Raw genomic sequence first — 23,505 nt, forward strand, 5'->3', positions numbered from 1 at the left:
GTATGTTTCCAGAGATGATGGTTATTTTTATGTGTATCATTTTTGGTGTTTTTGTTCAGTAGTAGTAGAGGTCAAGGTCAAGAAAGGAGAAGTTGATACTTTTAATCTCATTAAGAGTTGCCTGAGCAGTAAAGGAAGCACAGAGCCGGCACCTCTAAAGCTCACAAATCAGCATGGCTTGTTTCAGCTATTCACAAACACAAATAGAAGGACAAATAAAACAGTTTGGGCTTTTAGAGGAGTTACATGCTCCCATTCACCAGATTGGTCTCAGTCAGGTTGTCATGTTTGGTACCATGGTGTCTTTAAAAGATACCTTTTCCAAAACCTGTGATCATCAGCAACGAGTGCTGTATCCAGCACCATTCTTAAAACAAACACATGAGGCTGGTATCCATCTTCTCTCACTCTTGGAAACAAGACGTGTCTCCTTAAATGTTGAACTATTTCTTTAGTAATGGTAAATAGACGTCTACTTGTATAGCGCTTTTCTAGTCTTCTGATTAACACTATATGTCATAATATACTGTGCCCATTCACACCCATTCACACCCATTTATACAGAGATAGAAGGAGCTACAAAGTAAGGTGCTACCTACCCATCTATCTAAGCCCCAAATTCAATATTGCCAATAGCAATTTGGGGTTAAGTGTCTCGCTCAAGGACACATCGACATGGACTAGAGGAGCCGGGAATCGAACCCCGGATCTTCTGATTGAGGGACGACCCGCTCTAGCTATCTTTTGAGCCAAGAAGAGTGACTGTATACTGTATGCACATTTTATACATTGTATATCTGTCTCACTCATCTATTCCTAATGCTGTGTTCTGTTTTGATAGAAGCTGGTGAAACAAAAATAAAAGCTGACACTTCAAACTTTTTTCGAGATGAGGACAAAAATTTAACTTCAAGGATTTCCCTTTTGATTGAACAAAAATGGCCACAAAATGTGAAATAATCACATGAAATAAATTACAGTAATAGCCCGCAAAAACACATTTGCTCAATTTTAGGCCTATAATGATTCGATAAATTGTCTGTATGCGAAAGATAAACTAAAAGACCTGGCTTTCTAGCATTCTCTTCCACTGTGTTTCAGTACCCGGGACAGCGTCGCAACGATACACACACTCACACTCACACACACACACTCTCTAAACACAACAAACAGCTATCCGCCTGAGAACAGCTCGTACTAATAAAAGTTTATATATTACCTGCGATTACTATTTTGTATTTAAAGGGCTATTTGGGAATTTTGGACATTGATTACCATGACAACGGACATAGCTTCAGAACATTTGAAGTGAGCCGTAACGCTTTAATTAACCCGAATGCTTGAAAGCTTTGGCTATACTGCCTTGGTAATCAAGCCCCAAAACTGGTATTCTTGTTCATGTTCTAGAAGTTAAAGGGTATATTAGAAAGTGTACATCAAAGAAATGACCCCAAGGCTGTTTAGCTCTGTCTTTCTTTGCATCGATGCCCACTCTTCCTCCACTTCTTCCCTCGCTCCTGACAGAGATAGACAGAGCCTACTAGAGCTGACCAGCCTCAGCCTTGCATACACCTCCTAAAGCACTCAGATAGTAATTGCCGTCCGGCATTCACCAGACGTATGCGTAAGCAAAGCCGTACTGCACTGAATCAGCAAGGAGGGAGGTGGTGGTGGTGGTGGTGGGAGGGGGGAGGATCGATGGGACTCTTTTGGATGAAAAACAAAAGAGCTCAGCCTTGATGTGGTTTCATTATAAATCGATAGATTAAATCACATCAATCACAACACATCTCCATAAGTCATAAACGCAGCCAGTCGGATGGAGTGTGGATCTTCCCTCCCCTTGCGTACGCCGGGAGAATAACTAGCTAACGTCATTTAGGGCGAGAAAAAAACATTTTCCTGGCTAATTTAATCTGCTAAGTGAGGCAGTTTGTGCTTGGAAAGATTGTGCGTAAGGAGAGCGCTGGACAGGTGGAGAAGACAAGTAAGAGGCTAATATAACGCCTGGAGCTCCCAACTGCGCCATAATGACATGGACCAATGGACACCTAGAACAATGGAAGAGAGGCAGAAGGAGGAGGAGAGGTGCTGTCACAAAGCGGCAGGGCTCTGGCACTGAGAGAGCCAGCCATCCGTACACCGGCTACGGCAGCCCCGAGCCACACTGCGGAACCTGCTGCCTCCGAGTATCTGACTGTGTGCATCTCGATTAAGTCCACTTGGTTGGTTTAATAAGCCAAAAAAAACCCCGACTTTGTTGAAGTAGTTTTTAAGTGTACCTACATCCTGAGAACGGGAATCAAAGGACGACTGAATCATGAAGCAGAGAAGCTCAAACTAAAAGTATGATGGAAAAAAGCAGGAAACCCCAAAGAGAAACCTGAAAAATAAGACCAGTTTGAGAATGAACCCCCCCCCCCCCCCCCCCCCCCCCCCCCCCCCCCCCCTCCCCGCTCTGCTGTAGCACTGCTGCAGGCCGCAGAGTGCTGCAGTGCTTTGCTCGGTGCAGAGGTAGCTCCAATACACTAAGTAGGGAGGACGGGGCTCTGCCAAATAGTGCCCCGGGCTGCCAAAGCTGAGGGCCAAAAGGAGCTGCTGTCAGAAAGTGAATACTGCACGCACCTGAGGAGGAGGAGGAGGAGGGGGGGGGGGGGGGGGGGGGGGTGTAAGAACAGGCCACCGGGGGCGCTGTCCGACACTTGCTGCTAATGAGGGTTGATACAGACCACCCTGTTGTCTTCATTCAGCAACTCATTACACTTTTCGAAGACGTTTAAACCAGAATTTATTTGTATTAATTAATTAATTTTGTTCCTAGCGGAATAAGCCGTTGTCATGGTATCACCCTATCATGCTAGCATGCTAACCTTCTCTTTTTAGCCCAAATAACAAAGCATAGCTGAGACTGAAGGGAATGTCAATCATTTCTAAGTGTTTGGTATTAACCCAAAGTAATCAACAAATACACACACACATGTATTATACAAACTCTTTTGTGAAAGACAACATGTAGTTTTAAATCAAGTTGAATGACCTTTCGACAGAGTATCATCCATAGTAATACAGCAATGACATATGACATGAATGGATAGCTGCATGTAAGCCTCCCACTGTCCAATGTAATGATTGATAGCTTGGCCCCGCCTGCATGCCCTGTATTGATGTTTTAACTGGCCGGTTAGATGAGGTCAACAGCTGAAGGGGGCACCCTGCTAAGGTCATATATTGATCTTCTTTCTTTGTGTGTATGTGTGTGTGTGTGTGTGTGTGTGTTGGTATGCATTCTTAGCTTGTGAAAAACAGAAGCAGTATGTCCCAAGTGGGGCATGACTTGGGTGAGATCCCTGCAGATTTGAACACTTCTATACAGTATTTTTTGTATTGTTTATAAATCTATGCTATTGGTCACCATTTACTTCTCTCTATGGCTTTCGCAAATATTGAACCATTGTAATAAACAGCTTGTGACTAAATCTAGTACCTCCATTGGATTGTCAAACTGGCAGCAGAACCGTCTCCAACCCTCCTCTTTCTCTTGAATGAAGTACACACAGCACAACGCACACAGCAAGGCTGAAAGTAAAGTGACGAGGCGGTTTCGTCAGACTTTGTCTGTGGCAGTGTTCCCCACAGTTTCATGATCAGCCGAAAATATTTTTTCACTTCTCAGAAGCAGTCAGCCCAGGGGATTCAACTCAGCGGGTCAGGGACGGCCGCTCAGTGTGGGAGGATCCCCTCATGGGACCATCTCCACAGCACCGGCTAGTACAGCCCGACCCGACCTAGGTCAGCTCTAGGTCGGGTTGAAAAGGCCCGGGCATCCTGTCCCTGCCAATAGTTGACGTTAGTGTCTTTTAACCATAACTACAATCTTTACCTAAAGTAGTTCTTCTTTACCGTGACCACAACCTTTACCTAATCTTAATGTATAGCAGCAAAAGACTACACAACATCAGCTCAACAATGGCAGGAGCTGTGGCATTGGGAGCAAAACGGAGGTAGTTTTATCTTGCGTAGTGTTTCATAGAAGAAGACAACTGATGCACCATTGGAAAGTGTAGACAACTTGGACAACTTTTCCGACATTCTCCGACCATCTTTTAAACCCAACTGTACAGCTCTGTTAACTCTGAGCAGGGTCGTTGATGCTTGAGCAAAAAAAGGGCAAGGTTCGAGTTGGGTCAACTTTTGGTGCAACACAGCGTCATTGGGCAAGGTGCTGCGTTGGCTGACTGAAAGATGTGCAAGCACACATTCCTGGCTCCTGGTAACGTGAATATGGTCTCGTGATCTTCATGTAATACACAGTAATGATTGTGATCTAATAACACTATTCTGACATAGTGACCAATGGAGGAAAACATGAATATTTTGTGGATACAGTTTTCATCTAGGCATGAGTATTTTTAGTTGCCTAATCATAAAGGAACAAAGAACTAAACCTTTGGAAGTTGTTATATGAGTATTTTCCGTCGTTATTTGCTCGGATTTTGGAAGGCACCATCAAACAATGACGTGCAATAAAATCCTTGTATGGGTTGTTCCTGTTCAACTCTGTACACAGCACCTGCAATATGACAATTACCTCAGTATTTCATCAGCGAGACAAAGACATATCAGGGAATAAGTGTTTATCTGTGTGCTCACGTCTGTCACTCCCCACATTTGAACTGTCTTTCCTTCTCTTCCTCTCTTTAGTGTGAGCCATCCTTTGTCCTTGGTCTGGTCTTGTGCTGGGGTTTGCTGCAGCTGACATCTAGCCTCTTTTTTTAGCTGCGATGGCAATGTCAGTTGGTCAGTCAGATGCTTTGGTCCAAACTGGAATATCTTGACAACTATTTGATGGATTGCCCTGACATTTTATATAGGTATCCACAGTTCCCAGAAGACGAATGCCACATATTTAGTTTATCCATGTGGACCAAAGACAGTGTCTGCTCAAATTCCATTACTTTGTACAACTTGTTGTCCAATCACATTTGGAGGCAAGCTGTTCCAAACAACCACGGGGTAAAAACCCTGCTGTCATGAAAAAGTGCAATACTCATTGTCAAATGGGTGCTTACGTCTCTACTCGCAGGTCATAATGCTGTTGCACTCAGTTGTACATGAAAGCAATACGAGTAGTTTTGTGAAAACCAAAGTGCAGGGACTGTAGACGCTGGTTCCTACAATGAAAATGAAGGCAAAGTTCCTAAAGAGGTTGTTGGGTTCCCTAAAAAATGTCCGCCATGTAAACTGGCTCTGTATCTTTTACACCAGTGATGTCTGACATAGCGTGTGTCAAAAAATTCTCCCCACAGATATTTGGAAGATGTATCCAAAAACATAATGAAAGACATCCTTTCCTTTCCAGACGCACAAAAAAAAATTCCCATGAGACGGAAATGCACACAAAAAGTACATAATGGAGAGCAGGGTAGTGGTCTGGTTCAGCCTCACGGTCAGAAAGAACTCTCTACAAATGGAGGAAGATGTCTGCAATCATAAAGTGAACTGCTCCGAGGTTTGTGGAGGATGAAGATCGTTTGCATCAGGGAGAGAAGAGGAATTGCATGGCTTTTTTTCTTAACAATTCTTCTGGTACACTTAGCCTTTCGAACACAGCACATTGCATCTCCATCGTACACTGATGTAAAGAGATGCCTGGGGGTGCATTAACTAGCTGGCTTCCTTTTACTTGGTTCCTTACTTTTGCCTTCATTCCTTCCTACTTTATTTTTTTAAATTTCTCTGACTTCATTCCTTTGCTGTCTTTAGTCCTTCTTTCCTTCTTTCCTTTCCTTCTTCTCTCTGTCTTTCTTCTTTTTCAAATCCACACGTTGGCTACGTGATTAAATTTTAAACATAGAAAGAACATAGTAGAATAAAATATAGGGTATAGTGTTAGAAGGAGATGCATATGCGTGTGTGTGTGTGTGTGTGTGTGTGTGTGTGTGTGTGTGTGTGTGTGTGTGTGTGTGTGTGTGTGTGTGTGTGTGTGTGTGTGTGTGTGTGTGTGTGTGTGTATAAGTCCCCTGAGTGATGTAAGAACAGCACGGGACCTTAGGGATGACAAGAATGAGAGCAGGATAATGGAATGTGATGGTATGCAGAGGGACAAAAGCAAAGACAGAGAGGAAGCATTTACACATGTATGAGAGATTATGAGCCCGGATATCAGTTCCTCACATTATAATCATCATACAAAAAGACCAGTTTGTTATGTTCTTATGACTGCACTTTCTCCCTGACACTCAGGCCTGCTTCCCAGCACTGGTACACCTTCACCAACACATCTCACGGAGGTTAGGCAGGCAAAACAGAAGGCAGTGCACTTTTTTCTGCTTAGTTCTCCTGTTCTCCCTGATCGCTGCAGTGCTCCACAATGCCATTCACATTTGTCCTTGCAGAAATGCTCCTTGCGATTACTGCGTCCTCTCTCCTCCCTCTTCTTTCAGTCACAACTTAAAAGACATTTTTCCTCAGGAACCTATACCAAACCACAGCTTAGAGGAGAGTCAAATATTGGGTTCAGCAGTCTAGTTTTCCGCAGTGAAACACACCCTTAAAGCTGAAAGTCAGCACTTCAACGTCACAGATAATATTTAATTTAGAGTCTACAGCAGCTGGCAACCTCCAGTTCGGAAAAGTCAAGCCAATGCGGAGGTGCCTTAAACCTGCATTATCTCTACTCGACATCAGGGGGCGACTCCTCTGGTTGCAAAAAGAAATCCAATTGTATAGAAGTCTATAAGAAAATGACTCTACTTCTCACTGGATCTATTACCTCAGTTCACATTGTGAATGTGAGTTTGTGTTCTCAACAGTTTCAAGTCTTCTTCAAAACAGCATGATGATCATTTAGTAAATTATAAAGCAGGCTGTGCTTTAGGGCGGGGCTACCTTGTGACTGACAGGTCGCTACTGCTACCAGAGGCCGTCTCTACGTCGCTCTTCAGCATTCCAAATATGGTAACTTCCGTTCACTAGCTGCAAAAAGCCAACATGGCAACGGCCAAAACGACGAACTCGAGGCTTCGAAACGGCAGTCCACAAACCAATGGGTGACGTCACGATGACTACATCCATGTTAGTGCCTGTGTGAGGCTGTATTTAGTGTCTTGAGCTAAATGCTAATGTCGGGCTGCTAACTGGTTAACAATGACAATGCTATGCAGATGTTTGGAAGATGTTTGCCATGTTTACAATTGTATATAGATTGCTAACATGCTAACATTGACCCAGTATTGTCACCTTCAGAAGTCCATGGGCACTATCTTACACTCGGCGTAAAGTGGTGCAGTCACCGCCATTGTTAGCTTTTATGCCCACATTGTGTAAGTGTACAAATGTACTTGCACCCATCTGTGCGCCCATGTGTGTGTGTGTGGTTTTAAAATGAGGTGAGGCCAGGCCCTTTGCTATTTTGAGGCCGCAGAAAGCAATTGCACCATTGAACAATAAAAGCCCTGGTATGAAGTCAGTGGTGCAGTATTTTCCTGCTATTTAAATGGTGCATTATTTATATGGTAAGATGCGCAGCAGCGTTTTTCCTCATCTGTCATCTGTCATAGGTTATTGTTGCATTTGCTAATATGACATGGCGTCAAATGGAGTTGTTGATGGGACAGAGAGGGAGACGGCGGAGTTCCCTCCCTCCCATCACAACATGCCACGGCAACATGAATTCACCACCCCCAGTCAACTGACAGACAAAAAGAAAACAGAGTGCCTCCCAGTCAGTAAACACAATATCCAAGACAATTCTAGGGCCGTATCAAATGGTTGGAAGCATTGAAGCGTCTTCATAAAGTTGACATTCATATTCTAAAACAACGTTTGAATGCTGTCCAGCTGTCTATTCATTGACAGTTGCAGATAGACTAATATTATTAGTATCATTATTTGTCAAATGATATTCTATTGGTGGCTGCATAGTAGTGATGTATCAGGTTTTTTTATTACCCACACCCACCCGATCAGCACCGTCTTACCCGCAAAAATATGTGTTCATCAACCACCCGAACCCGACCCAACCTGCAAACTGCTGATTTTAATCATCATAGGAGCACAATTGTAAGGACTGACGTCTTTTTATTTTATAGAGAGAGAGAGGGGGGGGGGGGGGGGGGGGGACAAGGTGTACTTTAATGTCTCCACTGCTTTTGTAGATTTTCATTAACTTACTCTGAACGCTGCTTTGTCACTTTCTAACCCTGAACTGTCCTAGTAAGCTCACCCGAAGCCGAGAGACCCACGTTTCCAATGACTCCGGATCTTCCAAAACAGAGATGTAATCATTCTTAAAGATGTAACCTAACCTTGGTTGTGGTCTTGTTTAGTAAAACGAAATGCCTCTATTTCAAACTTTTCTTTAAATACATTTAAAGGACCTGCTCCTTTCCACACTAAAATATAAAACGCACATACTGTACACACACACTGTACATTCACAGAGCAATCTGATTATGCGTGTTTGCAAAGCAGCGGTCAGCAACCTATTTCATCTCCATCATCAAAGAACACACACAAGCACATAACTCTTCCTCCACACACACACACACACACACACACAAACCGGCAGAGATTTCTTAGCGTAATACTGAAAGGGAAACATTAACGCAGATGAATTTATAGAACGCGGAATGGAACATCACATGATTTCAGAAGAGAAAGAAAAGGGAAAGACAGGAATGAATCGGGGGAATGTAAACTGTGAAAATGGAAGTGGAGGTTCCTTTATCTCCTTTCCCTTACAGAATTCCCAGGTCTTAATTTCCCATGAAATAATCCCTCCTTAACCGCCCTCTCTAATCATCTACTCCTCTTTATATTCATCTACTCGTCGTCCTAGCTCCCTCTCTCCTGTGGCTTTATGCCACTTTATGAACGGTGTGCTGCGGCATTGCACTGGTGTCATTCTTAGATTCTTTTCTCCTCACATTTTTCCCGCAGTATGCAGAATAGGTACACAAACACAAATCCAGTCAACCAAGACTGTGGCACGAGAGACTTGAAGACATCAAACATACAAGGTAGGCTTTACAGAAATCATCGTATTATCAGTGCGGAGCATGAGGACTAACGGAGAGGTTTGTGGTGTGTGTGTGTGTGTGTGTGTGTGTGTGTGTGTGTGTGTGTGTGTGTGTGTGTGTGTGTGTGTGTGATACGGCAGACTAGTCTGCAGTAATGTAAGACAGTAAGACAGGGGGTAACATAGATATTATTTTTCTATTGCCCTCCTTTCCCAGCCTGGTCTCCAAAAAATGACGTTCCCATACAACAAACCTGCAACATCATTTCTCACAAATTATCTTTGTTTTTGACGCATTACGAGAAGTACGCCGAGGGAAGAGGTCTGGGTGGATCAACATTAAACTTGCACATCCGTAATTTTAACAACGTAACAAATTTTAAGCCAAACCATGATGTTTTACTAACCTAACCAAGTACTTTAGTTGCATTTTTATTTTATTTTGTTTTAATTTACAACATTAATGTTTATGTTAATGTTAAATGTTTCCCTCGAAACGTTATTGAGAAGAAAATGTAGTTGTTTGGGAACAATACAATGTATATAAGGAGTGGACATAGTCACTCGGGGCGGCTGTGGCTTGCAGATAGAGCGGGTCCTCGTCCAATCGGAAGATCAAATGAATCTGTGCCATCGGTGTATGAATGTGCGGAAATGGGTGAATGATGACATGTAGTGTAAAGCGCTTTGAGTGATCTGAAGACTATCCATTTACCATTTACCCTATAGAGTCAACCCTTGGTTTGTGGACTATGGTTTTGAAGCCTCGAGTTTGTCATTTTGGCCATCACAACCTTGGTTTTCGTCATTTCCATTTTGGTTTTTGGCCGTCGCCATCTTGGTTTTGGAACCATAAGTGACACTAGAGGGTGAAGCTAAATACGAATACTAAAAACCAAACTAAAGATCTTTTTAGGTGTAATCCATTATATGGGTGTTGTCACAAGTTTACTAGGCAGTTGGAAAATGTCTTCTCCGTGGCAAACTATAAAGCACAGCAAAGACTTGTCTTCATGTTCTTCTACAGTGTCTTTTTTTCCCGAATTGCCAGTCAGTGGTTAATTATACTTCTTGTTTTCTTCTGGATCTTTCTTTCTGATACTGGTCCACTGCATACTAAATTATAAACACATTTCAAAGGAATAATTTCAACTTTTGGTTATTTAATACCTTGCCAAGAGTGAGATGGGAAGATAGATACTACTTTCATACCTGTCCGTTCAGTGTGAAGCTAGAAGTTGGTTTCTAAAGAACACATTATGTATCTTTAATGAAGAGTTGTTAAAAGCTGGTACAGGATATAATGAAGGCCCTATGTGATAGAGAGGACAAATAAAATGTTTCTAATATAAGTTAAGTAAAGGGAAACCCTCTGTATAGAGTGGTATATCTAATGTTGATTCTGGTTCGAAGTGACTGCACCACCACTTGCCTGTAAATATAAAAGAAAAATGTTCCATCAATCACATCTTTAACAAAGTCTCAAACTTAACATGTATTTAAACTGTCATTTGAACTTTTATGCAGCAATCTTGTATTTTAGATTAATGCTTTGACAAACATCTTGAAACGATGATATGGTATGTTAGCATATAGTTGCCTGCGAACACATCCAGCAGATACTGGGGAGCATTGGCATTCATTTGGAGCTGTGTTTGGTTCCACCTGATGAATGTGAGTCCAATATTCACTCTCCCTTTAGCTCTTTAGCGCTTTAGTTTGGTCTGCCATAACTCCTTAGAAAAGCATCTGACTTTTAAGCTTCTAAATGCTCCACTATGTTCCCCCACGTGTTGCTAACGGTGTTTGTCTGCCGCTTGCTGCTAAGCAGGTGTACGGTGGCCTAACATAGCTTTTCACCAAAAACAACTGCCTGCTGCTGCTGAAAGCCAGGCTGATGAGACCTCTGAGACCGACCCAAAAACACTAAAGTTGTAGGTCAAAACAAATGAGCTAAAAGATCCACAAAACTCACGGGAGGTGCAGAGCTGCCGATGATGCTTTGCGGATTTGTCATTTCATATTACACACAGGCATTGTAAAAGCTTGGTTAGGAAACATTGGAGAACCCAGCAAGGGTACCCTAGATTTTTTTTAAACATCCAACTAAAACCCCAGCCCAGTATTGCTAATTGTTCCAATGTAATTAGCTAGCAGCATTAGGTTCAAAAGTCACTAAAGCTAGCGAGGAAATCACACAGTAGATAACGCTGACAGGCCGCCACACAAAGCCACTCCCCCAAAATGAATAATTATGAACGTAAACACTGAACATGGCTATTGTTAGCACTTACAGCTCTCAAGTTAGCAGCCGGGGTAAGACAGAGCGCGCAGACAGCTAGGTAGGTAGACAGGTAGCCCGTCCAATCATTTCATTCAGGCGCAAATGATTGGACAAGACGTATTACTGTGACAGGCACAGATACCGGATTTTTTTTCTAGTTTTTGTCGGAACATTTGATTTGTTGATTCCTGTTGTGATTTTGATTGCTATTTCAGATTTGCATATTAGCATGCTAACACTTGACAATAGCATCGAACACACAGCACAGCTGTGGCTAGAGGAAAGGTCATTTCTTTTGCAGGTAAGGATTTGGTCATAAACCAAGCCACAGGACATTGAACATTGGGCATTGCCAATGGTGCTAGAAGATAATTATCATTCAAAAGGATTCATCCTCTGTCTGTCTGAGCAAAATATGTAAATTTATCAAATAGTCTCCTGATATTTCCGTCTGGACCAAATTGGTAGACCAACAAAAGTTGCCATCCATCCCAAGAACCCCACTGTGTGGCTAAAGGGGGATAGTTATGTCAAGATGTGTTTAGCCTCAATATCACAGAGTGAGTTTCAACAAATACAAATACATTACCCACGCTAGCTTTAAATGGACAGTCCACCCCAAAATCAAAGATTCATATTTTTCCTCTTACCTGTAGTAATATTCATCAGTCTAGATTGATTTGATGCTCCACTAAGAATGTGTGTGGCCAGTGTGTACAAGCTTTATATTAATGTAGGTTCCCAAGCGGTGGCAGCAGTGCTTTCCCCAAACCCCCTACGGAGGAATTGTTAGGAGAATCCTAAAACTACACCAATTAAATCCAGCTTACACAGCTTCTCATTGAACACAATGACAATATCTGAACTACTCTATTTGTATCTTAATGTAAAAAATAATAATAATTCAGTGTCACAAAAATGTGTGCGTGTTTCCAGAAGTCAACGCCAACTGGATCTGTGTCAATCCATCATTTAACATGAATGCATTCATCATGCTGTTATTGGCACCCACAGTATGACTGTGGATTGGAGAGGGAACCGTCCTCTCTGTGGCTTGTAATCCTGTGGTGTGTACGGCCAGCGGCTTTTTTGTAATGAGTGTTAGAGTGATACTGTTGGTTTGGTCAAACGACTATGAAAGGCTTCCTCGGGTCAATAACTCCCCATGGAGGCTCTTCAAATGTCACCTGTCAATAAAGTCACCCTTACCACAGTGTGTGTGCGTGTCTGTGAATGGATACATGAGCACAGCTTTGCCTGTGATATGTACATGCGCGTTCATGTGAAATTTCCAATTACACTTTTTTGACTGTTACAGGAAACACAGAGCTGTGTCTCAAGTTACTTTAAAGCAGAGGTTTACCACACTTTCTTATTCCAAGCATAAGCGGTATATAAATAGTCGACGTAGTCACCATGACGTCCCGGGTCGGTTTGTGGACTAGGATTTAGAAGCCTTGAGTTCGGTATTTTGGCAGTCACCATCTTGGTTTTTTGTCCGTCGCCATCTTGGTATTTTGCAACCAGAAGTTGCACTAGAGGGTGGAGCTACGTAAGACATTATTAGGGCACCAACACATTACAATAATCTTTTCATGAACTGAAAACACACTGTGAAAGGGTTAAAGACGACAACACGGACAACTCTCAGACCGGACAACGCCGCGGTAGCAACCTGTCAATCACAAATTAGCCCCGCCCTGAAGCATACCTTATGGTCTATTTGCAGCTTTATTCCATGTTGCACACAGCTCATCACACTTGTTTACGGTAAATGGTAAATGTACTTGTACTTGTATAGTCTTTCTACCTAGCCACCTGCTCATCAGGACTAACCAACCATTCACACCCATTCATACACAAATGATTTGGCAATATGGTGTTAAGAGTGTTGCACAAGGACAAATCGACATGGACTGGAGAAGTTACAGAGAATAATACGTTGGAGTCTTCATCTTGGTGCACCGACTATTAAAGAGACAAAAGGTGATGAACAAATTCTATAGATTTGAACACATTCTAGCTTTTGAAGCAATAAAGTCAAGATAAAGTGAGGTAAATGTATATTAACACATACAAAATAAAAATAACAGGTGTAGACGTAAGTGTTAAATAATAAAAACACATGTACTGTGCAGTATAATCATAGTTATACAAATAATTAAGGGAACTTTACAGATTTAGAATGTTCTTATTTGAATAGATCAGTGTAATATATCATAACACACTAGGACCTGCGTAGCCAGGCTAACTAAGACAAAATGGACCAATTCTAAAACAACAATTACATCACATTTCCACCACGTAATATTTGCAGTCTGTGTGAAAGTAAGTAAGTTAATTGCACAAATAAAAAGGCCCCTGTAGTGTACAGGCCTAGAGGTTGACACAGGGCCATCAGATTAATGTAGAGGCTCATTGACGCTCTCATCATTTCAGTTAATACCATGCTTTTCACTTGCATATTATTTTAACTGATTTAGAATAAATCACATTATCAAAAAACTAATTGCCACACAGTGAGACTTGGGGCTCTGGGGCTCCTGAGGGTCTGGGTGTGATCCTGTCATGGGCAAGACAAGCTCCATCAAAGTGATGTGACCTGAGTCAGTCAGGAGAGATGATGAAAGCTAATTCTTTCAACCAGCTGCATTTCATTTCCAAAAGGGTCTTTTCATCACGTCAGCGCTGGACAACGTCTGCTTCAGCAGCTGCTTCACTATCGGAAAGTGCCAACAAACAAATTAACCTGCACAAAACAAGCACTCCTAAACACCAAATGAAAATTGCATTCTGTAGTCGATTCAGCACTCCCTCACTTCCAGCGATGCTTTCCGTTTCTGTGTCAGACGACGGTGCCAGCGACCCACATTAGCCACTTCAGCACTGGACAGCACCACTAGGGAACAAACAGCACGTGTAGAGCTTTTCATTTTTTTAGCAGACTGTGCCGTTAGCTGAAATCTACACCCTGTATCGGCTCGCTCAGCAGTGGGCAGCTCAGGGGTCCGGCACACTGGCAGGAGTCATGCACTGCGAGCTCTCATCCAGGTTCCTCAGACACCCGAAGGGAATCAAACACTTCTGCACAGAACCAACCATACCTAGTGGATATTTTGAGCCATTTTATTTTTACAACAATCTGAAGAACAGCAACCTTTTCTTCAATTCAATTACATTTTCCAAGCTCAAAGTGAGTTGGTACCATCCCTATCACGTGGATCGTGAATAGTCAATGTGCTAAACTGTGGCCACAATACTGATACACAATTGAATTTGATTCCACTGGTAAATTGTTATTTACACAAAGGTAGCTCTCCTCCTGTTTTCGAAAGCATTTAAAAATGAAAGAGAAAAAAAGTTGTATTTCATACAATCTCACACACACTTTATAATACGGAGAAAAAATAGACAGAAAAGTTAGGAATAGCAAAGAGTCTAACAGCTCTGTGGGCAAGTACTCATTATGCTGACATGCTCATAATAATAATGTTTACATTAAATTCCATGGCAATCTATCCAACAGTTGTTGACCACCGACGTGGTGAACTAACATACCATCAGCTAATCCAACCGACCAAACACTGAAGATATAAAACTAAAAAGTGTGATACAACATAAAGTTAGGGCTGCGTATCGTTTAACTATGCAGCCACCTGATCTCGTCAACTTTGAAGGGCAGACTGAATGAATGAGGCTACGATTGCAGGCGAGCGACAGGCATCAAGTATCATCAGTCTAGTTATTGATGAAAGCAAAGAGAAGGATTCACAAATGTGTTTCAGGATTTTTATACAAATGACTCTCTCCACAAAAATATGTTTCAATGCAGACAAAACACATGACATTTCTTTTTTTTGTGAATATACATCTTGTTTTAGATTAATTTTTATTGTTACATTCATATGCAAACTGTTGAACATGCATTCACAATCAGCTTGTCGTGTGTGTGAACTTCACTGCATTTGTGTGTGTGTTTTTCTCAGAGTCCCATGACGTCACAAATCAAGCCAATCATAAGCCTGCTCCATTTTCAACCAATCACATGAGCGTGCCCCCACGAAGAGGCACAAGACTAAACAAAAAGATGACATTTTGACTTGATCAAAATACATTTTTACGTTTTTTCTCCCGCTATGCCTAACCCCAACCCAACTCTAACCCTTTGGACGTCAGATGTCATAGCTGTCGTGTGTTTCATCTTACAGGTTAACAAAGAAATGAGAGTAAACAGGAGGTTTCACTTGGGCACCTCTGGGCTCGGTTTGGCATCTCCATACTGCTGGAGAACACGAGGCAGCTGCTCAGCCATGACAAATGAAAGTGTGTATGAGTGTGTGTGTGTGTGTGTGTGTGTGTCCAGGCATGTGCATGTGACTGATGTAGCCTTTGTGTTTCTGGGAGTTGTTGTTGTTCGCTAACGGGAGCCTAAAGCGGAGCATATGGTGTTATTGGCTGTTACAGAGCTTTGAGGATGCAGTTTAGCACACGTTAACAGATGTTGCTGATAGCAACTGTTCCTTAGATTGTTTTGGACTTCATGGTGCCACACAAACTCATAAAGAGGAGGTTGTATAGTGGGCGTACAAAGCATTTGACTTTGGCACCACGGAAAGCTGTTTGTATCCTGTCCTCTTCTTTTTAGTCACGACCTTGATCTTTCCTCAACCTTAACCAAATAGCATCAGCTGCTTGAATGTTGTGTTTACAAACCATAACCGACAAATATTACTCATTGTGCTTTTAACCATCACTCCCCCCTTTGGAAGAAGACCAACTGTCCCTAGACTGTACCCAGACTATCAGTCTGAATGAACCCCATCGCTATAGTGAACAGATCATGTGTTTACTGTTCCTCCTTGAAAAAGATTCCAATGTCAAAACATGAGCTCCGTCCTAACATTGGTTCACGTATTATCCCTTGTATCCAAAGCCTTCTTCCTCTGTGCCATAGAGCTCAATTGTTACGACTAAAACTATTAAAAACACATCAATGAGCTTTACTCATGTTCCTTCATTACCATGAAAACATACACACAAGTTTATTTTGACTTAATCCCACATTCACCGTCTTGCTGCCCCAACTACTCACTAGAGCACCACATGTGGATTCATCCACCACTAAAAGTAGTCCCAAACAAATGCACCTTCTCCTCCTGTTTGAGTATACAGCTGTGCTGGGAAATTGATCACACGTCTTTAAAAATATATGCATTCAGTTGAACCCATGGAGTGTCAGTGTTGTACTGAAAGTATTGCACGGGTGCATGCTTTATCGGTTTTGGTCTTTCAATAGGATTTGTTAACAATGTGAAAATATAAAAAATAAAGAAGATTATTTGCAGATGCCGTACTGAGCATTTGGGAACTGTTGTCAGGAAGCCTTCTTGTTGCAATCTGAGCAGCTTCTTATGGTTTTCTTGCAGCCATATCCAGTCTTTAGAGTAAACACAAGCACCAAAACAGTGAAGAGGAAAGGGCGTTCTAGTCAAGCCAGTAAGGTAGAAGGAGATCAGCTGCATTTCTTACCTCCCTCACACACACACACACACACACATGCCGCACAGCACGTCACAGCAGATCATTCTGCGGTAATCTGCTGCATGTGAGTGTACTGTATGTGTCGAGGGCTAGGGGCTTACTGCACATGCTATTTTCTACGCTCAATTGCCCGCTTTTGTGCAAGTGTTTGTGTCTCTGCATTTAGCCTGTGTGTGTGTGTGTGTGTGTGTGTGTGTGTGTGTGTGTGTGTGTGTGTGTGTGTTATTGACCCCCCCCCGTGAGGCAAGAGGACAGTGGAGATCACTCTGAGGTTAAACGTTTTATTTCTTGACATGTCATCAAATATAGTAGTGTCCCTCTTTCTCTCTCTGCACCCTCTCCTCTTACATTCATGCTCTCTCTCTCACTCTCGCTCTCTCTCTCGCTCACTCTCACTCTCACTCTCACTCTCTCTCTCTCTCTCTCGCTCACTCTCCTGCGATGGGCAACACAGAGAAAGAAAGCTCTGTCGCAGCATTATCCTGAAAAGCACAGAGGGGGAAGGGGGACCCTGGTGGATATATTGCCTATAGCGCAGAAAAACCACGAGAGAGGGAGGGGGAGAGAGAGATATGCTAAAGGCTTTGAAAAAAAAAGAAAACAAGATGCCGAAAAATGTCAGGAGAGAAAACCGTGTGAAAACCGCTAAAGTGTGTGTCATTAAATATCATCATCTGGTTGTCATAGTTTTGCTGCAGAGAGGATTGAGGTCTTGCAGTTACCGGCTGGCGCTGCGCTTCCATGCTGAAGGTCAGAAGCACTGTACCCGCTCCATAAATAAAACTGGCTAAGTCATTGTTTTTGGGTGATTCGGTGAATAAACGGGGGCCAGCTTCCACCCACTGACCACCTGTCTCACCTTAGCTCTTAAAGGAACAGATCTACATGTTGGGTCATAGACGGGTCTTTTTTTTTCGTCAGATGCAAACATGTCAATCTCAAGTGTGTGTGTGTGTCAAGCACAGAGATGGATTCATGGAATGGTTAGCCTAGCTTAGCATTAAGACAGGAAGCAGGAATACACTAACTGCAGGTAAATCCACATTTTAATTGATATTAAAAGGATGTTATTTAACACTATTAATTGTATAAGTGGATAGTGTAGCAAAATCATTGTTGATTTGGTCAGTTTGGTCAAGTTTGCATCTGTGTTCCCACCAATTTGAGGCGGAAGCTGGATAATGCAACCGTTCCTCCATTAGTAGCTATCTTCTCCTTATTGAGTTGGAGTAATGGAGTAGTATTTAGGTACTCAAACTGTTCATCTATTACTTTTAGCTACCCTTACATTTAGCGTAGTATTTAACCATTCAACCATTTCTTTTATCAAACTATGTCAACTACTTTTACATTCTATTGCAACTGTGTCTTCATTACTTTAAGTTGGCTATTTCAATTGTTTTGCAATTTACTCTATTTATTTAGTAAACTACAATTTCTCTGCTCTCTTGCTACATGTGGCAACACATGCTGTCACAACTGACTGGATTGGTTGGATGTGTGTACTGTGCAGTCAGCATATCATAGCTGGTCAGACAAATACAACGGTTCATAATTATCTCTTATGAAAATATTATTTTTTTGTCAATTTTCCTACGAAAGACCAGCTACATGAGCAATTGGTGCGCCTGTGCAAGCCCCTTACAGTATTTTATCACAACTGTAACATACAATTAAATATTCATCCTTTGCATGTAAATTAAAAGTTAATGCCATAGTGCTGGATAAATAATTGATCCGCTTAATACAGTATTTTCTGTGAAGTGGTGGAAATATGCTTTGCCAAGTTCAGTGTTTTTGAATGCAAATGTTGTTAAATTTTGTCTTACAAAGTCAGCTGTATAAGAGATTGACTACAAATAATAAACTCCTTGTATTGTATATGAATTCTTGTGTTTTCTACCCTTTTTTTTTTAGTTGTGGGGAATCAAATGATAAAGTAGATTTTATTACCCTTTGTAAATAAACGGTAACATGCTGGTATATACTGTAAAATTACCATAAAACCCAGTATATCTACTATCAAATACTGTTCAAATAAATTACAGGAGCTTAACTGCAGGATTAAGTACTACGCTCTGGCCATGACAGCACAGACAGTATAATGATGAGGAACAAAAATAACTTGCGTATGCAACACAGCCCCTGAGAATGAGGTCAAAATGACATTAGCGCTGCCGCAATTGGCCGCGTGTGGCAGAAGAAACAGTAAGCGTGTGTAAGTGTAAGTGGAGGTGTGTGTTGCTACTGTGTTGGTGTTTTGTTTCCCTCCTTGAGGGGCTGGGAATTGCCATCGCACCGTGTGAAAGGATGAAGAGAGAGAGAGGGGAGGCATGTGTGTGTGGGAAGGTTTTGCTTACAAAGGAACACCATTCAGCTGAGACATCCACCTGAATAAGGCTTGCAGAGACGCACGGCCCGATCAATAAACGGAAACGAGCGTCCCAGCCTGCCCAGCTTAGCAGAAAGGGGGAGGGAAAAAAATAGGGGCAACAAAAAATGTTGGGGTGGTGCAGAAAGTGACCCCCATGCTGTTCCTCTTCTTCTTCTTCTTCTTCTTCTTCTTCTTCTTCTTCATTTTCCCCTACTGCTTCCTACTCTGAATTCATCTCAACACACACACACACACAGACACACACACACACACACACCACAACTAAAAAACACCTCTCATCCTGTCACCCCCTCCCCTCCCCTCTCTGTCTCTCTCCCTCCTTCTCTGCAGCAGACTAGAGCGCAGTCAGCTACTACGGGGACTGCAGTGTTACGCTATAGCACAAGCGGAGAGCTGGAGAGAACCAGAGAGGAGGGGGCTTGGGGGGTTGGGGGGTTGGGGGGTTGGGGGGGGGGCTGAATAGCGATAATAAGCAATCCAGCACTCAGCTCTGAAATCGCGGTAATAAAGCAGCACGAGCTGTCCGTGGTGACGATGGAGAGAAGAGGAAAGATGGGGTGGGGGTGGGGGTGGAAAAGGAAGAGATGGAAAAACCGTGCTACCTTGGCGAGGACGTTGCATATGTGCATAATGAATGGACGCACGGAATTGAATTCCTTCTAACATCCGACATTCTTCCCCAGCCGAGGGACCACTCAGCAGGATCGCCCTCGTCGTTCTCCAACGAACTAATCAGCTAAAACCGAGCCGACCGCCTCACCTCAGCCTACCTGAGCGCCGATGCTGCTGTGCTGGCTGCCCCCTCCCCCCTTTTCCAACCTATCGTTATGTCCCTGCGCTGGCACTGAAAACTATTGACTGCAACACTTTCAAAGTCACCTCAGCTGTCATACTGATGCCCCCCCCCCCAAAACACACACACACACCATAACACCACCCCAGCATTTCATTTTTTTTTTTGTATTTCTTTTTTTTTTACAGTCACCCCTGTTTGGTTCTTCGATCGCTTGTTTGGCTGCCATTTCAATTTTCTGACTTGTCATATTTTATGTGTGAAAAAAAGCTGCACAGGGCAAGATTCTTCAAGGAGATGCAGCCGCATCGAAAATGAGCGCCCGTCCTCCTGTAATGCTGCAGGTTCACAATCCAAACTCCTCCTGTAATAGTATGTGCTATAAACCAATGGTTCTCAACCCATGTTTGAGTCCTGCAGCCCAGCTGACATGCCACAGACCTACCGGCAACTACCGACACCGCTATTGCTGGGCCATACGGAGAACACCAAGTACCGCAATCTCTTTGACCAAATACCTCGATAACGATATTGTGGCCTTTTTGTTGGGTTGACTATTGCCACTTTCAAGAATATTTACACAATGAGATTTTTAATAAATGCTCATCAGTACTGTGGATATAATGGCCAAGTGGGCAAAGACAAAAATCATATCGATATATTTATTATAGCCCAACGTATCCTCAGACAACGGTGAGTATGATATCATAAGAAGAGTCATTCATCATTTTTCCTGCATTTTCCTGCATACGGTCTATTCAGAATAAACTTCTGTCTTCACAGGAAAATCAACAAAACTCGGAATAGTTACCATAACCACGGGAGTGCCTTTACTGAAGTACTTAAGTTAATAACATACTGAAAAAAATCCTGGGATATCTACAAATGAATTATTCGTAGGTAGTACTGCTACGAATGCTGGACGAGAGCAAAATGTGTTTTGGTTAACATTGTTGCCACTTTGCTAACGTTCTGGCAGTACGTGCAGATGAGCGGCGGCCGGCCTCCCTCTACAACACCAGCACCCCAGCGCTCCAATCGTCCGCCGGCAAAACTGCACTGCACTGCAGTGACACAGAGTCTGCAAGGCTTCCATTGAATGAATTTGAGAAAAAGATTGCGGTTACGGGTTCATAAAGATGCCAAAGTAAATTGCAGGTTTTGTTGCGCCCCTGCATGGAATTCAGACATGTTACACATCCACACACGTGCTTACTTTCCGCCTTGGTACTTAAAGGGCAAACTACTTCCTGCACTAACACGAACGTTGGCATTGGGCACAAATTGCGAGGTGCAGAATCATTTAATTTGGACATCATTTTTTGGGGAAAATGGGCTGTAATGTGTTTCTCTAGACCACATGTTTTTATACTTGTACAGTAGGAAAACGGTGATGTGTGAGTGTGTGTGTGTGTGTGTGTAGGTGTGTGTGTGTGTGTGTGTGTGTGTAGGTGTGTGGTATCTACAGTTTTTCATACTCCCTACAGTACTACATGTGCACAGGTCAGACTGTGTGTGTGTATGTGTGTGTGTGTGTGTATATGTGTTTACACCTTAAGTCACAGAGACAATATCAGGGCTGTACGCTTACAGTCAATTAGTTGACTAATCATTCTGGTCTTTTTGGTTTCTTTAGTGGATGAGTCTTTTTGAAGGTTTTTTCATGCTGACTTTTTTCCAAGAAACTCATGTTAAACAAAATATTTAAAGTGGCTCTTTTGTGTGATTTGTTGTGGAGAAATCCAGTTTTACAGATCTGTTGAGTAAATCAGAAAATCGATTAGTCGGCAAAATGGTATAAGTGTTAGTCGACTAATCGTTTCTTTAGTCGAGGACAGCCTTATCAAATATGCTGTCTCTGTGCGTATGTCCAGAGAAAACAGCCCCCAACTGACAATGATCCTGGTCAGCACCACTGGCCTCTGTTTCTACAAATGGCCATAGATTTTCAGCAACAATTAAGCAGAGGAAAGAAGAGGGAGACGAAGGGTGATAGGTGGAGGACGGACCGCACAGGTGGAGCAATATACTGGGATTTAAATTCCTGTATATACAAGTTTTAACCAATAGTACACTTTTTTTTACAAAAGCAATGTTTGAGTCAAGCCTGATGCAAAGAATGATCCCAGTCACTTCCACACAGTGAGGAACACAGCTTATTAATCAAACACTGGTATCGGATCGGTACTCTGTATCTCTGTAGCCAAAGACCAGGTATCGGTATCGGGACTGAAACAGTTGGGAATCGGTGCATCTACATGGAAGCCTGGATTTGGCCTGATCCTGAGAGAGTCATCACCAGTGGTGGATCTGACTCCGTCCCCCGTCACCCCGTGTTCTACCCCTGAACCCCTGCGTCATCACACACTGCGACTCCAACAACTCTGCACCAACCTTCACCCTCCACGTCGCACGTTTTAAATAATCTAGGAGAAGCCAAGGGTGTGCATCGGCTACCCTTCAACCGTCGGATTGCCACCAACCTCCAGCTTATCGCAGTAAAGTGGTACACGCTAACACCAATACACCACCCTGACCCTTACCCTCCGCTTTACTACATGAAGGGTACAATATGTCCTGCATTTCTACTGGACCTCTTCCTTTTTTTTGGAGCCATAAAGGATTCACCATCTGTACTGTAAAAGCAGTGCAGTTCATGCCAGATTCAAACCAGCTCTACATATGTTAACTACTAATACATCAGTGAGATGTGATTGGTTCATGTCGTTCTCCAGTCTACACTAATGGGATGCGTGCTCACCAGAAAAGTAAAGCAACAAACTGACAAATGCTAGAGGAAGAGCAGTGTTTCGTGGCGCAACAGTGTTTGCACCATTATCTACTGGAACACACACATCCAGACACTCAGGCACTGGTAACCTTCCAGCACACTCATGAGTAAAGGAGTAACACACACACACGCACATGCACGAACCACCCAGCATGCTATTGGATGCAGTGTGAGGTGGATGCTTTAGTTTTGTTTCATCTATAGCATATGTGAGAAAGAGCAGACACATGGAGGCAGGACTACCCACCAACATTTGGATTTCCCCGTGGATTTATGTGATTAAGTAGATTATTGGACCACATGTGGACTGATGGTGCAGAGAACTGGACCCCAAATCAATTAACATTTAAATCATGTTAATCTGTGCGAGTATTTTGCAGGAGAAATCATTTGGCACACACACATGTAGACACTGGATGGAGAGAGAGACAGAGAGAAGGCTGGACTGATGCGCATTGACGCATCAGCGGTGGTCAAACCTTCACAAGATGATATCAATGGGAGAGATGAAAAAGAAAGAGCAGCGGAGGGGGTACCTCAGCGGAGCAGAGGAGAGGAGAGGAGGGGAGGTGAGACATGTGAGAGGAAGGGAAAAAACACTGCAGTGAATTTGACATCCCCCCACTCCTCCAAAACACTTTTAGAGGGCCACTTTACGCGCAACAATGCGCAGTGGCCGAAA

The 23,505-nt window shown here is 42.8% G+C and overlaps 1 protein-coding gene across 3 annotated transcripts in view; it reads right to left on the reverse strand.

Moving 5' to 3' along the window:
* LOC306709046 (voltage-gated potassium channel KCNC1-like) overlaps positions 1 to 23,505 on the reverse strand; it is a gene marked incomplete at both ends in the record, with an annotated part of 69,235 nt that overhangs the window by 45,028 nt on the left and 702 nt on the right. The window lies entirely within an intron of this gene.

This window comes from Pholis gunnellus, assembly GCF_910591455.1.
Source record: "Pholis gunnellus genome assembly, chromosome: 17".
NCBI classification, from domain to species: domain Eukaryota; kingdom Metazoa; phylum Chordata; class Actinopteri; order Perciformes; family Pholidae; genus Pholis; species Pholis gunnellus.